At 46.1% G+C, this 22,041-nt stretch overlaps 1 protein-coding gene across 2 annotated transcripts in view; it reads left to right on the plus strand.

The window, feature by feature from the left end:
• Positions 1–2,941: 2,941 nt before the first annotated feature.
• Positions 2,942–22,041, plus strand: part of n4bp3 (NEDD4 binding protein 3) — an 87,931-nt gene continuing 68,831 nt past the window's right edge. The window contains exon 1 of one of the 2 annotated variants that reach the window (XM_087995515.1): positions 2,942–3,091. The gene's annotated coding sequence lies outside the window, so the exon portion shown is untranslated. The remainder of the gene's footprint in view (positions 3,092–22,041) is intronic. The other variant, XM_087995516.1, reaches the window with a different exon arrangement.

Below are 22,041 nucleotides of genomic sequence, written 5' to 3' on the forward strand. Positions count from 1 at the left end.
TGAGATGCGTTGGAGGGCATCATCAACCACGTGGGAGGGGAAATGCGATCTTTAAAGAAGGAGGCCATCTGGTGTGTTCTGTGGCGGATCTGGTTCTCCTGGGAGCAGAGGACACCTCCTGGGTCCAACCTTCCAACTCCGCACTGCCCTCATGACCTGTCCTTCCTGTCCATCTCCTTTCCCACCAATCCGCCCACACTCCCCTCTGCCCTATCACCATTGACCCCACCTCCATCTATCTACTTATCGCACTCTCAGCGATCTTCCCCCCAGCCCCACCCCCTCCCATTTATCTCTTTTGCCTGAAACGACGATTTTCCTGCTCTTAGGATTCTGCCTGACCTGCTGTGCTTTTCCAGCACCACTCTCTCGACTCTAATCTCCAGCAGCTGCAGGCCTCACTTTCGTGAAGATAGCAGTTCAAGCAACCAGCTCACCACCTCCCTCTTGAGGCTAACCAGGGACAGGCAATGCATGCTGGTCCATCAGCTGAAACGCACATCACAAGAAAATAAAAATTCACTCCCAGCAGTGGAATTATTTACTGACTTCAGTACTTTTTATTGCAAAGCTTTACTTTAGTGAAGATTCCCATTTGTGTTAATATTGTTCTGTTGATGTCCCTCTACAAATGTAGGTATCCTCTGTGAATGAGTGAGAGTTTTTCTGATGATGTTGTGGAACTTGAAACGGTTCAGAAAAGATTTACAAGGATGTTGCCAGGGTTGGAGGGTTTGAGCTAAAGGGAGAGGCTGAACAGGCTGGGGCTGTTTTCCCTGGAGCGTCAGAGGCTGCGGGGTGACCTTATAGAGGTTTACAAAATTATGAGGGTCATGGATAGGGTAAATAGGCAAAGTCTTTTCCCCGGGTTCGGGGAGTCCAGAACTAGAGGACATAGGTTTAGGGTGAGAGGGGAAAGATATAAAAGAGACCTAAGGGGCAACTTTTTCACACAGAGGGTGGTACGTGTGTGGAATGAGCTGCCAGAGGAAGTGGTGGAGGCTGGTAAAATTACAACATTTAAAAGGCATTTGGATGGGTATATGAATAGGAAGGGTTTGGAGGGATATGGGCCGGGTGCTGGCAGGTGGGACTAGATTGGTTTGGGATATCTGGTCGGCATGGGCGGGTTGGACTGAAGGGTCTGTTTCCTTGCTGTACATCTCTATGACTCTATGACTCTATGAGTAAGGAAGAGTATGTTGAGTTTTTAATACATTTATAAGACATTTTTCAGTGTGTTGTTTCTAACACAGTGTGGTACCTTGCTTGAAGGTAAATCCATTGGAGTTTTGAAGAGAAGGGGGTTGCTGCAGAATAGGCAAAGAAGTGGTGGATGGAATAGGATATGAGAAAGTGTGAGGTTATACACTTTGGTGGGAAGGATGGGGCCATAGACTAGTTTCTAAACAAGGAATGACTCTGGAATTCTGAACTGCAAAGGAGTTTCGAGTCCTTTTTCAGGATTCTCTTCCAGTTAACAGGCAGGTTCAGTTGGCAGTGAGGAAGGGAAATGCAATGTCAGCATTCATTCTGAGAGGGCGAGAAGGCAAGGTGTACTGCTGAGGCTGTATCAGGCTCTGCTGAGGCTGTATCAGGCTCTGGTCAGAACACATTTGGAATATTGTAAATAGTTTTGGGCCCCGTATCTATGGAAGGATGTGCTGGCCTTGGAGGAGCTCCCGAGGATGTATACAAGAATGATCCTGGCAATGGAGGGTTTGTCATATGAGGAATCTGGGTCTGTACTCGATGGAGTTTGGAAGAATGGGAGGAAACTTTTAGGTTACTAAGAGGCCTGATTACAGTGGACATGGAGAAGATGTTCCCACTAGTAGGAGAGACTAGGAAGCGAGAACACAGCCTCAGAATGAAGGGACGACCCTTTCGAACTGGGATTGGGTGGAATTTCTTCAGCCAGAGTGTGGTGATTCTGTGGAACTGAATCCTGCAGAGGAGGTGAAGTCACTGAGTGTATTTAAGACAAAGTTAGGCTGGTTCTTGATCAGTAAAGAGATGAAGAGTTCAGAGAGAAGGTGGGAAAATGGGGTTGAGAAGCATATCAGCCATGATCAAATGGTAGTGCAGAATAGCCTAATCCTGCTCCTATATCTGATGTTCTTATGGAATGACAGGTGACCTTGCTGTGACATGCAGGGTCCTGAGGGGAGCTGACATGGTGAGTGCTGAAAGATGGTTTCTATGTGTGGGGGATTCCAGAACTGTTTAAAAATAAGGGGTGTCTTTTTTTAAAGCTGGGTATAAGGAGGATTTATTTTGTCCTTGGCAACCTCGTTAATTGTGGTGCAGGCTCCAGCAGCTGATTAGCCCCAGCTTCCAATTCACAAAAGAAATAATTCAAAGGTACTGAATAAAAACTGAAAGAAGGGTGGGGGCTGTGAATCAGAAACAACAACAAAAACACAAATTGCTGGAAAAGCTTGGCAGTCTGGCAGCGTCTGTGGAGAGAAACAGATTTGAGGAGGAGTCAACTGGATCCGAAACGTTGCCTCTGATTTCTCTTCACAGACGCTGCCAGACCTGCCGAGCTTTTCCAGCAATTTCTGTGTTTTTGTTTCTGAAAGACATTCTTTTGGGATCCCCAACGTATATTTCTGGTCGATGTTTCCTTCTGTTATCTGCTGTGGTATGCTTGAACTTTCATTAATTCGGGTATATTTAATGTAAACATGTTTCCAGACCATTAAATGCGGCCGGGGAACGCTGAGTGGAACTGAAGGTGCTGTCTTTTTAAAGCACTGTCTGTGAGCAGCAGAACGAGCTCTGACTGGGAGAGTGTGTCTGGTTCTCTCCTACAGCCAGGGGCGGAGTTCAGGATCTGGTTTCTTTAAGGATCCAGCCCCGTGCTGTTTGAAATGTCCAGTCCCTCTCTTACAACTGCCCCAATCCCCAGCCCGCTATTGCATTGTGGAAAAGTGAGCGGTGTGTGTGAGTGAGAGGCAGAGCAGCTCGCTACCAGTGTGCACCTACAGTTACAGCATTTAACAGCAAAGGAGTGAGTGCTTCCAAACTCGGAGAGAATAGCCTGCTGAGCATCAGCGAACTGCAAACTGAGGGCCAGGGAAATATGGTGAGATTCAATGGGGGAAAAGTCCGCATTCTCTCTGTATACTGAGCACGTTGATGGTCTATCTGCTGCTGTGATTGTGGAGCTTGTACAGACTTGTAATAAAATGTGGGTTTCCAAGCTGGGTCTGTCAGTCAGGAGCATGGTGTCGCTTTGGAAATAGTTTGGTGAGGTTCTGTTTTATTCAAGGTGAACTGGTCGCCCTCAAATCCCCGCGCTCTCTAGGTGGTCCCGTCACACATTAAAGCGGACAATACACTTGTCCCAGCCACTGACCTGCTCTGTCACCTTCAAACTGGGACCTCCCACATCCCAGGGCTACAGGCAGGGCTGGGGGCTGGGAGGTGGGGGAATTAATGCTGACACCAACCTCCACATTCCATCCATCCACCCTTACTGTCAGCAGGACCAGGTTTCTGAGCTGAGTGTGAGAATGAACTGCCATTTTTGTGGCTGTTTTATTGAACCCAGAACAATCCTAAATTACTGAGATCACAGGGACCAGGCAGCATCCCTGGAGAGAGAGAGCAAGCTATCCTTTGCAGAATAGATAACTCTTCATCAGAGAATTCCAAATTAGACAGGTGTCTGAGGAAGGGTCACTCAGCCCAAAATATTAACTCTGCTTTCTCTCTACAGATGCTGCCAGACCTGCTGAGCTTTTCCAGCAATTTCTGTTTTTGATGTTGCCTGCATTTAATCACTGAAGCCAGGTGTGACAGAGATTTGTTTTTGTTTTGTAGGTCAGATCTTTTACACTAATTTTTAAACTGTTTTACATTGTCTGGTATCCCACTGGCAGTGCCTTTTATGCACTGCATTTGTATAGCAGCATGTTGTCTGACCGCAGAGTTGGCCTTTGATTCCTTGCCTGGTTGACTTGCTCCTTGCTTGTCAGGGTTGGCACTGCTGACTTAAAACTTTATACAAATAAGAGACTGACATGAGCTGGACTGAAGCTGGCGATCAGAAGATGTTGCTGCTTCTGATTGTTAATAATTGATTCTTTCTGGAAAGTCCATTTTAATGAATATTGGGCAAGACAAAGGTTGGATTCTTCTGGAAGGTATGAATTATTCCTGACCTGCAAAGACTTGCCTGCAGCTTGGGTTTGTTGGAACTGTGTGTGTGACCTTTTTAAAAATGCATTGTGAAACCTGGAAAATGCAGAAACTTGAAGGTGTGGAAGTGAGATAGTTACATTTTTCCGCAATGATTTTGGTGACATCTTGCTCAGGATTGAGATGGAATAATTTCTAACCTACTCAGAGGTGCAGAATTGAATTCAGGAAACACAAGTTTAAGTTTCATTTGGGATGGGGGCGAATAATTTTGGGAGGGAAAATTGTCAATTTATTTTCAAATTTTGCCAACTTTATTATGGATCAAGAAAAGAGCAAATTATGGAGATGCTGGTATTGAGCAAATACTTGGTTCTTCTTCACCATCCTACAGCGTGCTAATTCCTGTTTGCCATTGAGATCTCAGATCTCAGTTTGGTGATTCATTTTCTCCCCTTCACACTGTGAGAAATCTGCAGCGAGGTGAACTTTGGGAATGGCTACAAGGATCGGTTTAAAGAACCCAGAAATTCAACACAGCCAATCTTGGGCCGATATATTCACCCTCAGGGCTTTGATGGCACAGTCCCAGATTTAAGCCTGGAAAGAATTATTTAAAAGGTCTCAAAGTTAACAAGAAAGATTAGCATCTAGACAATGCAATTTATTAACTTATGTCACTCCATCAGACCACAATTGGCTGATCTCTCGAACACGCACCAATCAACCACACCGCCTCGTGGCCCAACATTTCAACTCCCCCTCCCACTCTGCCGAGGACATGGAGGTCCTGGGCCTCCTTCACCACCACTCCCTCACTACCAGACGCCTGGAGGAAGAACGCCTCATCATCCGCCTCGGAACACTTCAACCCCAGGGCATCAATGTGAACTTCACCAGTTTCCTCATTTCCCTTTCCCCCACCTCACTCTAGTTCCAACCTTCCAGCTCAGCACTGTCCCCATGACCTGTCCTACCTGCCTATCCTCCTTCCCACCTATCCACTCCACCCTCCTCTCTGACCTATCACCTCCATCCCTTCCCCCACTCACCTATTGTACTCTATGCTACTTTCTCCCCACCCCCACCCTCCTCTCATTTATCTCTCCACCCTGCAGGCTCTCTGCCTGTATTCCTGATGAAGGGCTTTTGCCCGAAATGTCGATTTTACTGCTCCTCGGATGCTGCCTGACCTGCTGTGCTTTTCCAGCACCACTCTAATCTAGACTCTGGTTTCCATAATCTGCAATCATTGTTTTTACCTTCAGAGTTAAATGTTTTGCATAGAATCTAATGCTAGCGAGAGAGGAGAAATATAATGCTAATTGCCATAATGAATTGGTGGATTAGATGCCACTTGAATTTAGCTGCAGGATGTACATTACCTGCTTGTTCTGTGTCTTCTTTTCCAGTGCAAAATCCAAAATATCGCAGATTCTGTAAATCTGAAACAAGGACACAAAATGTTGTAAAACTTCAGCAATATCCATGAAGAGAACCTCTTTTGCCCTTTCTGCGTCTCTGTCCCTGTACTAGCTTGAAAACCCTTCCGTTACTGTTTACCGTCAGTTCTGACAAAAGGTCACCAAACTGAAACATTAAGCCTGTTTCTTTCCACAGATGTTGCTGAACAACAGCATTTCCTTTTCTCCACACCCCAGGTCTTAATGTTGCTGTTTGGTCACTAGGAGTATGTGACACTCTGGGCTTACTGATTATTGTGTTGGAGTTACCAGAGGGCGAAAGATACTTATTGAATACTGGTCCAGTGCAAGTCTGGAGACTAACAGAGTAAGAAAGTGCCATTGCTTCTTAACTCAACATGGAGGAGAAAGTGAGGTCTGCAGATGCTGGAGATCAAAGTTGAAACTTTATTGCTGGAACAGCACAGCAGGTCAGGCAGCATCCAGGGAACAGGAGATTCGACGTTTCGGGCACAGGCCCAAAACGTCGAATCTCCTGTTCCCTGGATGCTGCCTGACCTGCTGTGCTGCTCCAGCAATAAAGTCTTAACTCAACATAAACTTTAAGAATTATTTAGCCAGTGACAAATTGGCAGTGATGTACAATACTTCCTGTGGATAAATTTCTTCTGAAATAACTTATAATTGCAGCACTGATTGTACGTCATGGTAACTCAATCCTGGGGGAACATCCATTTCCCTTTAAATATTTTGTTAGAATATTGGTCCATTACTTCCCTTTTCCATTCTAATAAGAGCCAAGCAGACACTGAGAGCATTACTGACCTGTCTTAAACTGACCTAAGAACATAACATAAGAATGTGGAACAGGAGTAGGCCATCCGGCCCATCGAGCCTGCTTCACCATTCACTAAGATCATGGCTGATCTTTTCCTGGACTCAGCTCCACTTACCCACCCACTTACTGTATCCCTTAATTCCTTTAGTGTTCAAAAAAATTCCAATCTTAACTTTAAAAACATTTACTGAGGAAGCCTCAACTGCTTCCCTGGGCAGGGAATTCCACAGATTCACAACCCTCTGGGTGAAGAAGTTCCTCCTCAACTCCGTCCTAAACCTGCTTCCTTTAATTTTGAGGCTATTCCCTCTTGTCCTAGTTTCACCTGCCAGTGGAAACATCCTCTCTACTTCTGTCTTATCGATTCCCTTCATAATTTTATATGTTTCTATCAGATCGCCCCTCATTCTTCTGAACGCCAATGAATATAATCCCAATCTACTCAGTCTGTCCTCATAAGCCAAACCTCTCAACTCTGGAATCAACCCAGTGAATCCCCTCCCACCCCTCCAGTGCCAGTACATCCTTTTTCAAGTAAGGAGACCAAACCTGCACACAGTACTCTAGATGTGGCTTCACCAGCATCCTGAACAGCTGCAAGATAACGCCCCCCCCGGCTTTTAAACTCAATCCCTTTAGCAATGAAGGACAAAATTCCATTTGCCTTTCTAATTACTTGTTGTATGTGCAGACCAACCTCCTGTGATTCATGCCTCTACCTAGTGATGGTTGTATAGTAGGTTTAAAGCAATGGGCTCCGGTGTCTGTGATAATACTGATTGTAACATAGCATGAGGCGATGGTTATGGGATAGTGATGGTGCTGATATTGGTCTGCCGTGTGGCCTGTGTGAGTGACTGCTGATACGTAAATATTTCTCAGACTTGTGTTTTGAAGAGTAACACTGTAGAAATGGGCAGGCAGTGAGTAATTCAGCAGGAGATAGTGGACAGTGAATGATTGAGCTACTGCTCAGAGCCCTTTGAAGCGAGTCTGAGCCTGTCTTGATAAGCTTTTCTGCTGCTGAGTCTGGCATATTTGGATAAGAAACTTCTTAAGCTTCTCTTTCCAAATTTACTGCATTCCTTGAATGTTGTCTCCTCACCTCCTTTTGGGAATTTTGAGAAACAAAGAATAAAAGGAATAAAGCATGTCCACTTCATTAGATGACACTCTTGTGATTCTCTGGAAGTTGTTCAGTGCAATAAGGATGTTTAATCAGTACACGTTCCCCATTTGTTCTGTTATTTGTGTTGTGTTGTGATTGTACAAATAAATACAAAGTGTATTATTGAGGCTGTAATTTAATGTGTGGTTTAAAGGGGTGTGTATGCATCATGTGGAGGTAACACTTAAAGGAGTGTCACTAGGTGTAATATAACCCGGCATTCCTGAAACATTCATATTATACACAAGTTGTTTTATTTTGAATCCATCAGATTTTCTGAATCACTTGGGAGATTTTCTATGGCGCATTAATGAACGGTTCTTCCTCTACCCCTCAGTCCTGTAATATTCAAGCTTCTATTTAAATAGCACCTTTCTCATACAGAGACAGTTCTTAAAATGGTTTATGGGCAATGGGAATATGGTGTAATGGAAGGAAGATGGACATTAATATATGGTATGGACAGTGTCAGAGATCTGTGGGGATTGGGATAGAGACCAGAGATTTTGTCAGTCTCGTGGGATTTAAGGAACTTTTAGGGGTGGAGCGTTTTTAGTGAGAGAATTCCAGACAGCAGGATTAATAACGCTGAAAGGGTAAAGAGGATTTCAGGAGACAAGAATCAGAAGTGAACATTGAAAGCAGACTGGAGAGGTTTGATGAACTATGACCTTGTGGACAGTCATGAAAGCAGAGTTGAGGTTTTAATGCGGGAGAGAATTTGGGCAGAAATGTTGACAAATTGGGCTTTCTGGAGCATGGGAGGTCAGAACTATTGGAGACAATAAATGGTTAGTAAGGAAATGGGGAGACAGACCCTTTTCGAGAGCATTTCTTAGGAACCAAGTTCCAACAGTGTTAAGCAAGGCACTTGAATCTCTTATCAATATTTATAGGTGTAAGCGGTACTGGCAATATTTGACCAAGGTGAGCTTTTATTCAGATCCACATCATCATATAACACTGTTTCCACCTTGTCCTACTCCTGTCTTTGACCTGCCTTGCTGCTGAAACACTTGTCCGTTTGTTTCGTTGTCTTTAGACTGAACAATCGCGATTGTGACTGATCTCCGAGATTCCTCCCTCTGCAAATATGAGGACACTGCCTGTGTCAGCCCATGCTCATTGGCCTACAGGGGCTTCCACTTAAGAAATGCCTTGACTTTTATCAATTCTTATTGTTGTTTTCAGCTCTTTCCATGGTCTCACACCTCATGCCTGCCTCTTCAGTCTCATTGATGTTTAATTGCTGCATCATTGGCAGTTGTACCTTTAGTTACCAAGACGCTAAGCTCTGTTATTCCATCCTGAACCTCTCCGGTTTCTTTTTTCCTCTTTGTCCTTAAGACACTCCTTTGAACCTACGTCTTTGCTCAAGATCTTGGTTATGTGTTCTTATATTTCCTTACATGGTGTCAAATTTAGTTTGATAACTGTCCACTGAAGGGCTTTGTGAAAATTCACTCTATTAAAGACACTATGTAAGTACATGAAAGTGGTGACGATTGGGTAGATTAGATCTATAATTCAGCAGGTGGTCTCACAGTGCCACAAACGTTCAGATGGTGCCTGCCTAGATAGATGGCTGGAAGGATGTTTCTTCAGCCTGTAGGAATCGAGAGCTAGAAGTCATGATCTTGTATTAAAGGGTCTGCCATTTAGACCATAAGACCATAAGACATAGGAGTGGAAGTAAGGCCATTCGGCCCATCGAGTCCACTCCGCCATTCAATCATGGCCCATGGGCATTTCAATTCAACTTACCCGCATTCTCCCGTAGCCCTTAATTCCTTGTGACATCAAGAATTTATCAATCTCTGCCTTGAAGACATTCTGCAGCAATGAATTCCACAGGCCCACCACTCTCTGGCTGAAGAAATGTCTCCGCATTTCTGTTCTGAATTTACCCCCTCTAATTCTAAGGCTGTGTCCACGGCTCCTAGTCTCCCCGCCTAACGGAAACAATTTCCTAGCGTCCACCCTTTCCAAGTCTTGTATTATCTTGTAAGTTTCTATTAGATCTTCCCTTAATCTTCTAAACTCCAATGAATACAACCCAGGATCCTCAGCCGTTCCTCATATGTTAGACCTACCATTCCGGGGATCATCCGTGTGAATCTCCGCTGGACACGCTCCAGTGCCAGTATATCCTTCCTGAGGTGTGGGGACCAAAACTGGACACAGTACTCCAAATGGGGCCTAACCAGAGCTTTATAAAGTCTCAGTAGCACAACAGTGCTTTTATATTCCAACCCTCTTGAGATAAGTGACAACATTGCATTCGCTTTCTTAATCATGGACTCAACCTGCATGTTTACCTTTAGAGAATCCTCAACTAGCACTCCCAGATCCCTTTGTACTTTGGCTTTATGAATTTTCTCACCGTTTAGAAAGTAGTCCATGCATATATTCTTTTTTCCAAAGTGCAAGACCTCGCATTTGCTCACATTGAATTCCATTTAGGATTGAGATAAGGAGAAATCCTTCAGTCAGATGGTTGTAAAGTTTTGGAATTCGCTGCCTTGGAGAGGTCTGGTCACTCAATCATTGAGACAGTGTCATAGGGCCATAGAGAGTCACAGAGCTGTACAGCAAGGAAACAGATCCATGCCGACCAGATATCTGAAATTAAACTAGTCTTATTCACCAGCATGTGGCCCATAAAACCTCACATTTATCTAAATTAAACTCCATTTGCCACTCCTCAGCCCATTGGCCCATCTGATCAAGATCTCGTTGTACTCTGAGGTAAACTTCTTCACTATCCACTGCACCTCCAATTTTGGTGTCATCTGCAAACTTACTAATTATGCCTCCTATGTTCATATCCAAATAGTTTATATAAATGATCAAAAGTAGTGGACCCACCGACCCTTGTGGCACTCCACTGGTCACAGGCCTCCAGTCTGAAAACCAACCCTCCACCACCAACCTCTGTTTTCTACCTTCGAGCCAGTTCTGTATCCAACTGGCTAGTTCTCCCTGTATTCCATGAGATTTGTTTATCAATTCAGGACATCGAGTTAAATTAGAAACAGCAGTGGCCAAATCTTGGGCCACCCATTCAGTGCTGCCCACTATTAACTCTCGAATGTTTTGGACAAGTGCTATTATAGTCTACCTTCAAACTATTCCTTGTCCATTACCCAGATCATACAATAGAATCCCTACAGTGTGGAAACAGGCCATTCAGCCCCTCAGGTCAACACCAATCCTCGGAAGAGCGTCTCACCCAGACCCCCAACCCTACCCTATCCCTAAAACTCTGCATTTCCCATGGATACTATGGGCGGAGTGTGGGAGGAAACCATAGCACCTGGAGTAAACCCGCACAGACATGTGGAGAATGTGCAAACTCCACACAGACAGTCGCTCTAGGCTGGAATCAAACCTGGGTTCCTGGTGCTGTGAGGCAGAAGTGCTAACTGCTGAGCCACTGTGTCACCCCAACCTCTAGTTTTGACTTCAACATTCATTCTATCTTTGGCAGATTGCAAGTCATTTAAATACATCATTAGAGAAAATTGCCCACATTTGCTTCAGAAAATGAACTGGAGTAAGTATGGCAATGGTTGTCCTAGATTTAAAATTACCAAGAGCTGGATGCTAGTGTAGCAGAAAGCATACCCAGCAGGTGCACCTGTCAAAGGAAGAGAATATAACATTTAGGTCATCGCTACATATGACGATAGTGTCTCTGCATGGAAAACCAGCTTTTCCTTCAACTTACAAAACGTGTCATGGTCATTTCTACGGAGAATTTACCTATGTATAGATCCTCACAGTGCCACACCCAATCTCGGGTGACTCTCTCTGTGGAGTTTGTACACTCTTCCTCTGGTGCTCTGGTTTCCTCCCACAGTCCAAAGGTTAGGTGAATTGGCCATGCTAAATTGCCCAGAGTGTTCAGGGGTAAATGTAGAGTAACAGGGGAGGGGAATGGGTCTGGGTGGTTACTCATCGGAGGGTTGGTGTGGACTTGTTGGGCCGAAGGGCCTGTTTCCACACTGTTGGGATTCTATGATTGTAAGATGCAGGGAAATGGTGACTACACCACGGAAGGAGAGATTAGGAGGGACCTGACGAATATAAAGGTAGGAGGAGCACAACATTTGACCCAGCTCTGTTATTCACTCAGTTTTTTAAAGTTTGTTCACTGGATGTAGTGTCACTGGCCAAGCCTCATCTATTGCCCATCCTCAACTGTTAAGAGTCAACCACATTGCTGTGAGTCACACATGTCAGTCAGACCATGTAAAAACAGCAGATTTCCTCCCCTAGAGGACATTCGTGAACCAGATCCTTCTTGAAGACAATCAACAGCAGTTACAAGATCACGTTTGGCTAGCTTTTCATTCCAGACTTTTACTGAATTCAAATTTGACGATCTGCTACGGTAGAATTCAAACCCATTTCCACGGAATATTTGTCCGGAGTTCTGGAATACTAGACCAGTGATATTACCACAGTGCCACAACTTTAAAATATCATCATCTGCCCCAATGGCCCCACCACCTTTAATTCCTTCCATATCCACAAAGCTTTTATTGTTGAACAAAGAGACCTTGGAGTGCAGGTTCATAGTTCCTTGAAAGTGGAGTCGCAGGTAGATAATGATTTGGAGATGCCGGTGTTGGACCAGGGTGGACAAAGTTAAAAGTCACACGACACGAGGTTATAGTCCAACAGGTTTATTTGGAAGCACTAGCTTTCGGAGTGCTGGTCCACAACCACCTGATGAAGGAGTGACGCTCCAAAAGCTAGTGCTTCCAATTAAACCTGTTGGACTATAACCTGGTGTGGTGTGATTTTTAACACAGTAGATAAGATCGTGAAGGTGGGATTTGGTATGCTTTCCTTTATTGGTCAGAGTATTGTGTATAGAAGTTGGAAGGTCATGTCGCGGCTGTACAGGACATTGATGAGGCCACTTTTGGAATATTGCATCCAATTCTGGTCTCCCTGCTATAGGAAGGATATTGTGAAACTTGAAATGGTTCAGAAAAAATTTACAAAGATGTTGCCAGAGTTGGAAGATTTGAGCTACAGGGAGAGGCTGAATAGGCTGGGGTTGTTTTCCCTGGAGCATTGGAGGCTGAGGGTAACCATATAGATGTTTATAAAATCTTGAGGGGCTTGGATAGGGTAAATAGACAAAATCTTTTCCCTGGGGTGGGGGAGTCCAGAATTAGGGGGCACAGGTTTAGGGTGAGAGGGGAAAAATATAAAAGGGACCTAAGGGGCAACATTTTCATGCAGAGGGTGGTACGTGTGTGGAATGAGCTGCCAGAGGAAGTGGTGGAGGCTGGTACAATTACACCATTTAAGAGGCATTTGGATGGGTACATGAATAGGAAGGGTTTGGAGGGATATGGGCCAGATGCTGGCAATTTGGAGTAGATTAGTTTGGAATATCTGGTTGGCATGGACAATTTGGACCGAAGGGTCTGTTTCCGTGTTGTACATCTCTATGGCTCTATGACATACCAACCCCATGTTTTGGCACAGTATTCCACAGCCTCTAGATCACATCATAAAACCTCGTGTATCGGAGAGGCCATGGGTTCCAATCCCATTACAAATCGGAATTGATTATTGAGGCTGACACTTTGGCCTTGAGAGAATGTCGCACTATCAGAGGCACTAGCTCCTGACTGAGCTGTGAAACCTTTTGCTGGGCCATGTGGAAAGTGAATGGCCTGGGTTTGTACTTCATAACAACTGGAATGCGTGCAGTGGCTGTGATTTTTCTGTTGAGACCTCGGTGAATGTAACCATCCGAACACAGTGCAGTGTATTACAGTGAGACCCTGGTGAGTTTCTTAACTAGTTTTCACCATTACGGTCTCATTTCTACATAAGTAACAAAAATTTACAATAGAGGCCCAGGGTTGTATTTTCTAATTTTATTCATGGGAGTAAGGCTAGGCCAGCATTTATTACCCATCCCTAATTGCTCTGGGGGCAGTTAAGAGTCAACCCCATTGCTGTGGGACTGGAGTCCCATGTAGGCCAGACCAGGTAAGGATGGCAGTTTCCTTCCCTAAAGGATATTAGTCACCCAGATGGGCTTTTCCCAACAATCACCAATTGATTCATGGTCATCATTAGACTCTTAATTCCAGATATGTATTGAATACAAATTCCACCCCCTGCCATGGCAACATTTGACTCCAGGTCCCCAGGACATTACCGGGGTCTCTGGGTTAACAGTCTGTTGATAATACCACCCGGCCATCACCTCCCCTCAGTTTTACTTGGCACTTGAGATAGAGTAAGTTTTGAATAACCAAACGCATATTAAAGTTTTAGGTAAAAGAAAGGGCTGCAGATGCTGGAAACCAGATTCTGGATTAGAGTGGTGCTGGAAAAGCACAGCAGGTCAGGCAGCATCCGAGGAGCAGGAAAATCGATGTTTCGGGCAAAAGCCCTTCATCAGGAATAGAGGCAGGAAGCCTTCAAGGTGGAGAGATAAATTGGGGGGGGGGGTGGCTGGGGAGAAGGTAACAAAAAGTACAATAGGTGAATGGGAGTGGGGATGGAGGTGATAGGTCAGAGAGGAGGGTGGAGTGGATAGGTGGGAAGGGAGATTGGCCGGGTCATGAGGGCAGTGCCGAGCTGGAAGGCTGGAGCTGGGGTGAGGTGGGGGAAGGGGGAAATGAGGAAACTGGTGAAATCCACATTGATGCCCTGGGGTTGAATATTAAAGTTTTGCAGAGTCGTAATTTTTCATTCTTTAGAGATATTCCAGCATTTGTCTTTTGATGTGGGCTTCTTCTTTATCCTCTATGAGGGGTCTCCCCCTTCGTCTCTATGGAAACAGGAATCCCAGGCTGGAACGTCAGGGAAGACAGCACCTACCTGTTCACACCTTCACACTTAGCAGCATCTGCCCACAAAGCAGTGGTGTTAAAATGATGCCAAGGGCAGTCTTTTCCTGATGAGACCGTAAATTGTTATCGCAGTGAGATGTGGAGGCCACTCCACCGTCAGCTCTGTTGTTGAGATGGTGGAAACAGTTTCTTGGTCCAGGGCTCTGCTCTCTCTCTCCTTCAGTTACTTTGGGTCTTTGACCCTGGGTTATCTCTGCCAAGGGAAATCGCTTGCACCTATTCACTGGAGGGCAGGCCCTAGGCATTCTGTATGTCTCAATTAAAGATCCCCCACCCCACCCCAACCCCCAGCCTCTGTTATGCCAAGGACAGCTCCAGGCTATCCAAACCTGCCTCAGCTAACAGTGGCCAAACGGAGAATCACAGCAACAGACGCTCTGAATAACGGCAGAGCAAGAGGCAGGTGGGCCTGACTCTTTCTCACATTTCTGAGGCAAGAGTGAGGATTATAGAGCAAGGATTTCCCTCTCTGGAGGATTTGTGCAAGTGTTTCATAAAAACCTGCTTAAAGGGTAATATCTAAGGTCTAAACAGATGGGAAGCAAAATAAGAACATAAGGACTGGGAGCAGGAGTCGGCCTCTGAGCCCGCTCTGCCATTCAATAAGATCATGGCTGATGTTTATGTGGTTAAAGATCACACCACACCAGGTTATAGTCCAACAGGTTTAATTGGAAGCACTAGCTCTCGGAGCGCTGGTCCACAGCCTCCTGATGAAGGAGTGTCGCTCCGAAAGCTAGTGCTTCCAAATAAACCTGCTGGACTGTAACCTGGTGCTGTGTGATTTTTAACTTTGTCCACCCCAGTCCAACACCGACACCTCCACATCATGATCTTTCCATGGACTCACTCCACTAACCCTCCTGCTCACCATAACCCTTAACTCCTTTACTGTTCAAAACTCTATTACCTTTGCCTTAAAAACATTTAACGAGGAAGCCTCAACTGCTTCCCTGGGCAGGGAACTCCACAGATTCACAACCCTCTGGGTGAAGGAGTTCCTCCTCAGCTCAGTCCTGAAACTGCTCCCCCTTTATTTTGAGGATGGGCACCCTAGTTCTAGTAAATAAACTGGCAACTGCCACAGGCCATTCCACTCAGTGCTCTCCAACCTCAGAATCAGTGGCAATGCCAGCTCCTTATGGAAGGGTCATCAGCTGTAACCAACCTCCATTAGTTGTTATACGTCACTCTCTCTCTCATTAAAGAGCACAAGAAATGAGAACTACCTTTGGTTAGCATGAGAGGCAGCCAGACTTGAGCAGATACTCATTGTTCCTTGTTCAAGTTCCATCTTCTGTAGGGATTCCCCCTTCTCCACTCAGAGCCAAAATGTAAGCCTCCTTCCCCACTTTGCTACAAATGTATAATTACAGATAAATATGTCTCATACAAAAAATTTAAAAAGAGCTACCAACTTTAGAATTAGGGAGATATGAGAAAATAATTTCTCTCCTGCTGTCAGGAAGTAGATATTCCTAAAGGTCAATTAAGCTTTCCTGAACCTAGCGCTCTCCAGTTTTATCTATAAGTCATCGCTGACCTCCAGCAAGGAAGCAAACAGCAGTGTTACTGCTCTCCGCACAAACCCTCTGTAGTCAGCTTTTTAAAAGCCAGCGGGAAGTAAAATTCCAATTAACACTGGCTCTGACAAGGGTACAGACATCATGTAACCTGCTGCTGCTGCTGCCTTTTTACCTGAAAGGACGTACTTCTCTCCTTCACAACCCCCAATTCTTCACCTGCCCAGAATACGAGTAAAAGGAAAACAACTGTCCAGTGTCTGCCTGAAGCCTCTGATTGACCTAGGACCGTTTGCAGGGCAGGATAAACTTGAGAGGCCACAGGAGGGGGGAGCATTTAGACATCAGCCCCTCGCGGTGCTCCATTGCAGTCTACATTGCCTGACCATCTTCCCCCCCCCGCCCACCCCAACTCTTTTCACTTTGTGCAGCAAACCCAAACAAAAACATCAACCACTTTTTCCTTCAAAACAAACCCTGACTGATTGTACAATCTTTCACTCGACTGCTTCAGTCCTGATCCTAAGGTACAGATGAACCCAGATTTCCACAGGTTTCCTTAAACCACGCTGGCTCTAACGCTTGGGAGAAGTGGAATTAATCATCCAAACTTGCGGGAGGCAATGGGGTATTTGGATGTAGGTTTGCTCACTGAGCTGGAAAGTTTGTTTTCAGACGTTTCATCACCATACTAGGTAACATCATCAGTGAGCCTCTGGATGAAGCACTGGTGGTGTAGCCCACTTTCTATTTATATGTTTGAGTTTCCTTGGGTTGGTGATGTCATTTCCTGTGGTGTATTGGGGCATTGGCTGAATGAATAATGCAGAGACCTGGGATCTGGTCATGGGGCCTGGATTTACAGTAGATGGTGGAATTGGAATTCAATTAACTTCTCAAATGACAGATCCAATGATGACCATTGTAGATTGTTGGAAAAACCTATCAGATTCAGTGATGTCCTTTAGGGAAGGAAATCTGCTGTACTTAATTTGATCTGGCCTCCATGTGACTCCAGACCCACAGCAATGTGGTTGACTCTGAACTGAAATGGGTCCAGCAATCCACCCAGTTCAAGGGGTACTAGAGTTAGGCAAGAAATGCTGCCCACGCCCCATGCATAAATAACAGAACCATAAGGCCAGTTAGCCTGGGAATACGCTCTGTGCCAATACTTAACAAGGAACAGCTACCTCCTGAATATACCAAAGGGTTTCCAAACATGAATGGCTGACACTCATTACCTCAGGCTGAGTTAACTCCTTCAGTGATAGTGGGTGGGAGAGGGGAGGCGTGTAAAAGATGTAACACAACTAGTGCCCTCCAATACTCTGGTTATATAATATCGCTTGACTGCTATAAACTCTAAACATTCACTCATACTCCACCTCAGCCAACTCTTTCCTGAATCACTTGCCTTCAGCAGCCCCTCTCCCACATACAACCCGAATAACTTAGACGGAATGAAGCTGAGTGACTCGTTTCCTGTCTCTTCTGCAGAGTGCATCAGTCCAGTATCGTACAGCCATGCAGCTGCCGAAGTCTCTCCATGTCAGTGCAGTGACTGTCCGTATTGGCCACACTTGTCAAAGTCATGCACAGGATAAAGTCGATGAAACATGAAGTTGGAAAGGCATAGCAGGTCAGGCACCATCAGAGAAGCAGGAGAGTCAATGTGGTCATGTATTTCCCCATCCCCCCCCCCTCCCAGATCTTACTGAGGACGAATGGTTAGTCCTTTAGCAAAGGACTGACCCCTTCCTTCCCCCACGTCCCACATGTCCATGAATGTTTCACACGTCTTGATGTCGACCCCTTTTTCCGCCACCTCCATCTGTGTGCCTACTTCATCGGACATGAATCCCACCCAGCCTCCGAAGTCTCCTTTTTCTACCTCCAACACACTCCATCCTCCTGGACACCCTGTCCTGGCCTCCTACCCTCCCTCCACCTCTTCATCTCCAACTGATGTCGGGACATCAATCTCTCTGACCCTGTCACCCACTCCGACCTCTCCCAGTCAGAACGCGCAGCTCTCCATTCCCTCCGCTCCAACTCCAAACCTCACCATCCAACCCGCTGACAGGGAAGTGCGGGGTTAAAATGGCACACTGACCTCTAGCTCGCTAACTGACTGACACCTCCTCCTACTGCCCCCTCGACCACGACCTCACCTCTCATCACCAAACCATCATCTCCCAAACCATCCAGAACCTCATCGCCTCGAGAGATCTCCCATCCACAGCCTCCAACCTGATAGTTCCCCAACCCTACACCGCTGGGTTCCATCTCGTACCCAAAATCCACCAACCTGACTGCCCCCTCATCTCGGCCTGCTGCTGCCCCACTGAACTCATCTCTTCTTATCTTGACTCTCTCCTGTTCCTTTGGTCCAGGAACTGCCCACCTCCGTTCGAGACACCACCCACGCTCTCCATCCTCTCCACGACTTTCAGTTCCCCTGTCCCCAACGCCTCATCTTCACCATGGGCATCCTGTCTCTCTCCACCTGGATTTCCCCATGAGCAGGGCCTCAACTCCCTCTGTCTCTTTGTCTTCCGCAGGCCCACCCAGTCCCACTCCACCAACACTCTCATCCGCCTGGTGGAATAGATCCTCACCCTCACACTTTTTCCTTTGATTCCTTCCACTTCCTACAAACCAAAGGGGTGGCTATGGGCACCCACATGGGTCTGAGCTATACCTGTCTCTTTGTAGGGTACATGGAACTTCTTCCACAGCTACACTGGCACTGTCCCTCAACTTTCCCTCCACTACACGAGGAGCTCTAACAGTTCATCAACTTCACCTAAACCTTCCACCCTGACCTCAAATTCATTTGGATCATCTCTGACATCGCCCTACCCTTCCTGGACCTCTCTGTCTACATCTCCAGTAACCTACTCAGCATTGACATCTATTTCAAACCCACCGACTCCCACAGCTACCTTGACTAGACCTCCTCTCATCCGTGCTCCTGCAAAAAATGCAATCCCATGCTCCCAAATCCTCTGCCTCCGCCGTAACTGCTCCCAGGATGACAGATTCCACTCCAGGACATCCAAGATGTCCTCCTGCTTCAAGGACCATAATCTCCCCTTTCCCGTGATTAATAATGGCCTCAACCTCATCTCCCCCATTCCCCGCACCTCTGACCTCAAACCCCCACCACCACCCCCAAAAACAATAAGGAGAGAGCTCCCACTCCATTCTCACATATCACCCCACCAATCTCCAAATCCAATGCATCATCCTCCACCATTTTTGCCACCTGCAGTCAGACCCCACCAAAACGATATTTCCTTCCCCACCCCATCTGCTTTCCATAGGGACCGTTCACTCTGCGACTCCCTCGTCAGTTCCACACTCCTTACCTGGCACCTTTCCCTGCAAGTGCAAAACCTGCCCCTACACCTTCCCTCTCACCTCCATCCAAGGCCACAATCATTCCAAATCCAGCAGAGATTCACCTGCACTTCTTCCATTGCATCTGTTGCTCTAATGTTTTCATGTCAGAGAGACCAACTGCAGACTCAGGGACCAGTTCCTGGGGCATCTGTGCTCTGTACGCTCCAATCAACACCACCTTCTGGTTACCAGCCATTTCAACTCCTCCTCCCACTCCCTTGGTGAAATGTCAATCCTGGGCCTCCTCCACTGTCAAAGTTAAACCAAACACAAACTGGAGGAACAACATCGTACATTCTGCCTCGGGAGCTTACAGCCCAATGGCTTCGACATAGAGTTCACCAACTTTAAAATCTCCTCACCACAACCTTATCCCATGTCCAGCACTTCCTCTCCTCCCCGCTTCCTTGACCTGACCTAACCTGTTCATCTTCCTTCTCACCCACAGTCCAATCACAATAACCCCTTACCTGCCACCACCTGTCACCATCCCACCAGCCCCAAAACCAGTCCCCCCCAATTTATTTCTAATCTCCCTTCCCCCTCCCCAGTCCTGATGAAAGCTCCTGACCCAAAAAATATCAACTTGCCTGCTCTTCTGATGCTGACTGACCAGCTGTGCCTATTCAGCTCCACATTTTATCGACTCTGACTTCCAGCATCTGCAGTCCTCACTATCTCCAAGTCACGGTATAGAGAGAGCCCGGGCTTGGCTTGGACTCCAAACTGTCCACATTCTCTGTAAACTCAGTCCGACACTGCCTGCCAGCTCCAGCCATCCCCTTGTTCAAGAACTGTTTGCCTGAGGTCTCTTGCATCGCCCTCGTTTGGGGTTAGTCTCGAAGAAATGTATCTCCCTTCAAGATAGTCTTGCAGACTTTGAGCATCAACAGACAAAGGTTAACCTAGTTACACGACATGGGAAATTAAAACTGCTCCATTTTCAGCTAAAGCTAATTCCCAGTTTGCAGCATGGCTAATTTAATTATTCCCAAAGTACTCCAGATTCATTTCCAGTGATAATCCTGGGTGTGTTGGTTGAAAGTTTGATTTTAAATTGGCTTCCTTTATCATCCAGGGTCTCCACTTCACCCCCTGGACCCCAGGCCCCGTGTCAGCCCCAGACATTTTGTGGGGACTGACATCAGATTTTTTAACAATACCAATTTCGGAAATCAATGAGGAAGTAACATCAAACTAACACTCACTGTTACTCGGGAGAGCATATTGACTTCAGAATCTTGTCAAAATATATTTTCACCTTTACTGTCGGGGTTATAACCTCTCCACTGCCAGCGAAAGATTTAGCAACCAGCATGAAATCAAAACTGTTGCTCTGGGAAAATGTAATGAGCCATCGCAGCCTTCTTGGGAGTGACCTCTGTGCTACATGATCCTGGGAAGGGGTGGGTGGGTGTCATTGCTTGAGAAAGTATAATGCAGCCAGTTCCTAAATGGGCCCCTGGGACCCAGCAGCAGGTGCAGCCTCATCTGTGGGAATACCAAAAGGACAAGGTGCTTGGGTCGGAGCCAGTGGGTGAACTGGTGCATTTCAACCCAGTTCCAAGGACCAAAACTGCCCGTGAACCAAACGACCTGGTGCCAACACACTGTCCATCTCTCCCTCGGCCCCCAAGTGAGAAACAGCCAAACCTGGTTTGTGAATGTGCCACTGGGTGAACTGCAACGTGTCATGGTTATCATAAATCCACTTCCACTGAATCCAGCGCAAAGCTTACATTCCAGCAGCAGGCGAAATCTTTGAACTGCTGGCAGACTACGCTCAGAGTGGAGAGTGTGGTGCTGGAAAAGCACAGCAGGTCAGGCAGCATCTGCGGAGCAGGAGAATCAACGTTTTGGGCATGATCCCTTCATCAGACTACGCTCAGATTCCACCTACCACTGCCCAACCTCATCCTCCAGTTCTCAAGTTGGTAAAACTCCACTGCCTCGCCTCAGGATTATCTTCCTGCATTGGAACGTTCAGTATTCTGGGCTGTCGGACTGCCTCTTCACTGGTTGAATTATAGATGCTGAGGGGTATATTTACTGTCAACTGTCTAATAATTCTTCCTTTCACGGGTGAAGAAGGCTGTAAGGTACAGAACAAGTTTGCTTTCGTCTAGACGTGGGTTGAAAATGGTTTTGAAAAATGTGTGATCCACTAATGTGGTCAGGACTTTATTACCTGCTGTAGTTAGCAACCACAGAATAAGCAGGAATTGACAACATCAGCACAGAACTGCAGTATTCCTCATCCACCACATAATCTCTGGCACTGCTCTCAACTGCAATGAGAAGGCAACTGGATCCCACTCCCTATTGTAGAGCAGAATTACTTGGAATTAGCAAGGAATCAGAACATAGAACAGACATTGTAGTGGGTCGTTTTAGTGCATGAAGATTACTGTGCAGTGTTGCTAGCACCTAAACCACAGGACTGTGGATGTGGTATCTCAAAGAGCAAGATACGTACCTTTTGGGAAAGTTCTGATAAGAACATACATTAATTGCAGAAAAGAAGGGCTGTTTAGTCCATCTAAGCATATTGATATATAATCAAATAATCCCTATTGAGGGGAAACAGGCCCTTCAGCCCGACAAGTCCACACCGACCATCCGAAGAGTAACCCACCCA

The sequence above is a fragment of the Chiloscyllium plagiosum genome, unplaced genomic scaffold, assembly GCF_037043375.1.
Source record: "Chiloscyllium plagiosum isolate Xiang-an unplaced genomic scaffold, Cpla_swu_hap1 HiC_scaffold_16, whole genome shotgun sequence".
NCBI classification, from domain to species: Eukaryota; Metazoa; Chordata; class Chondrichthyes; order Orectolobiformes; family Hemiscylliidae; genus Chiloscyllium; species Chiloscyllium plagiosum.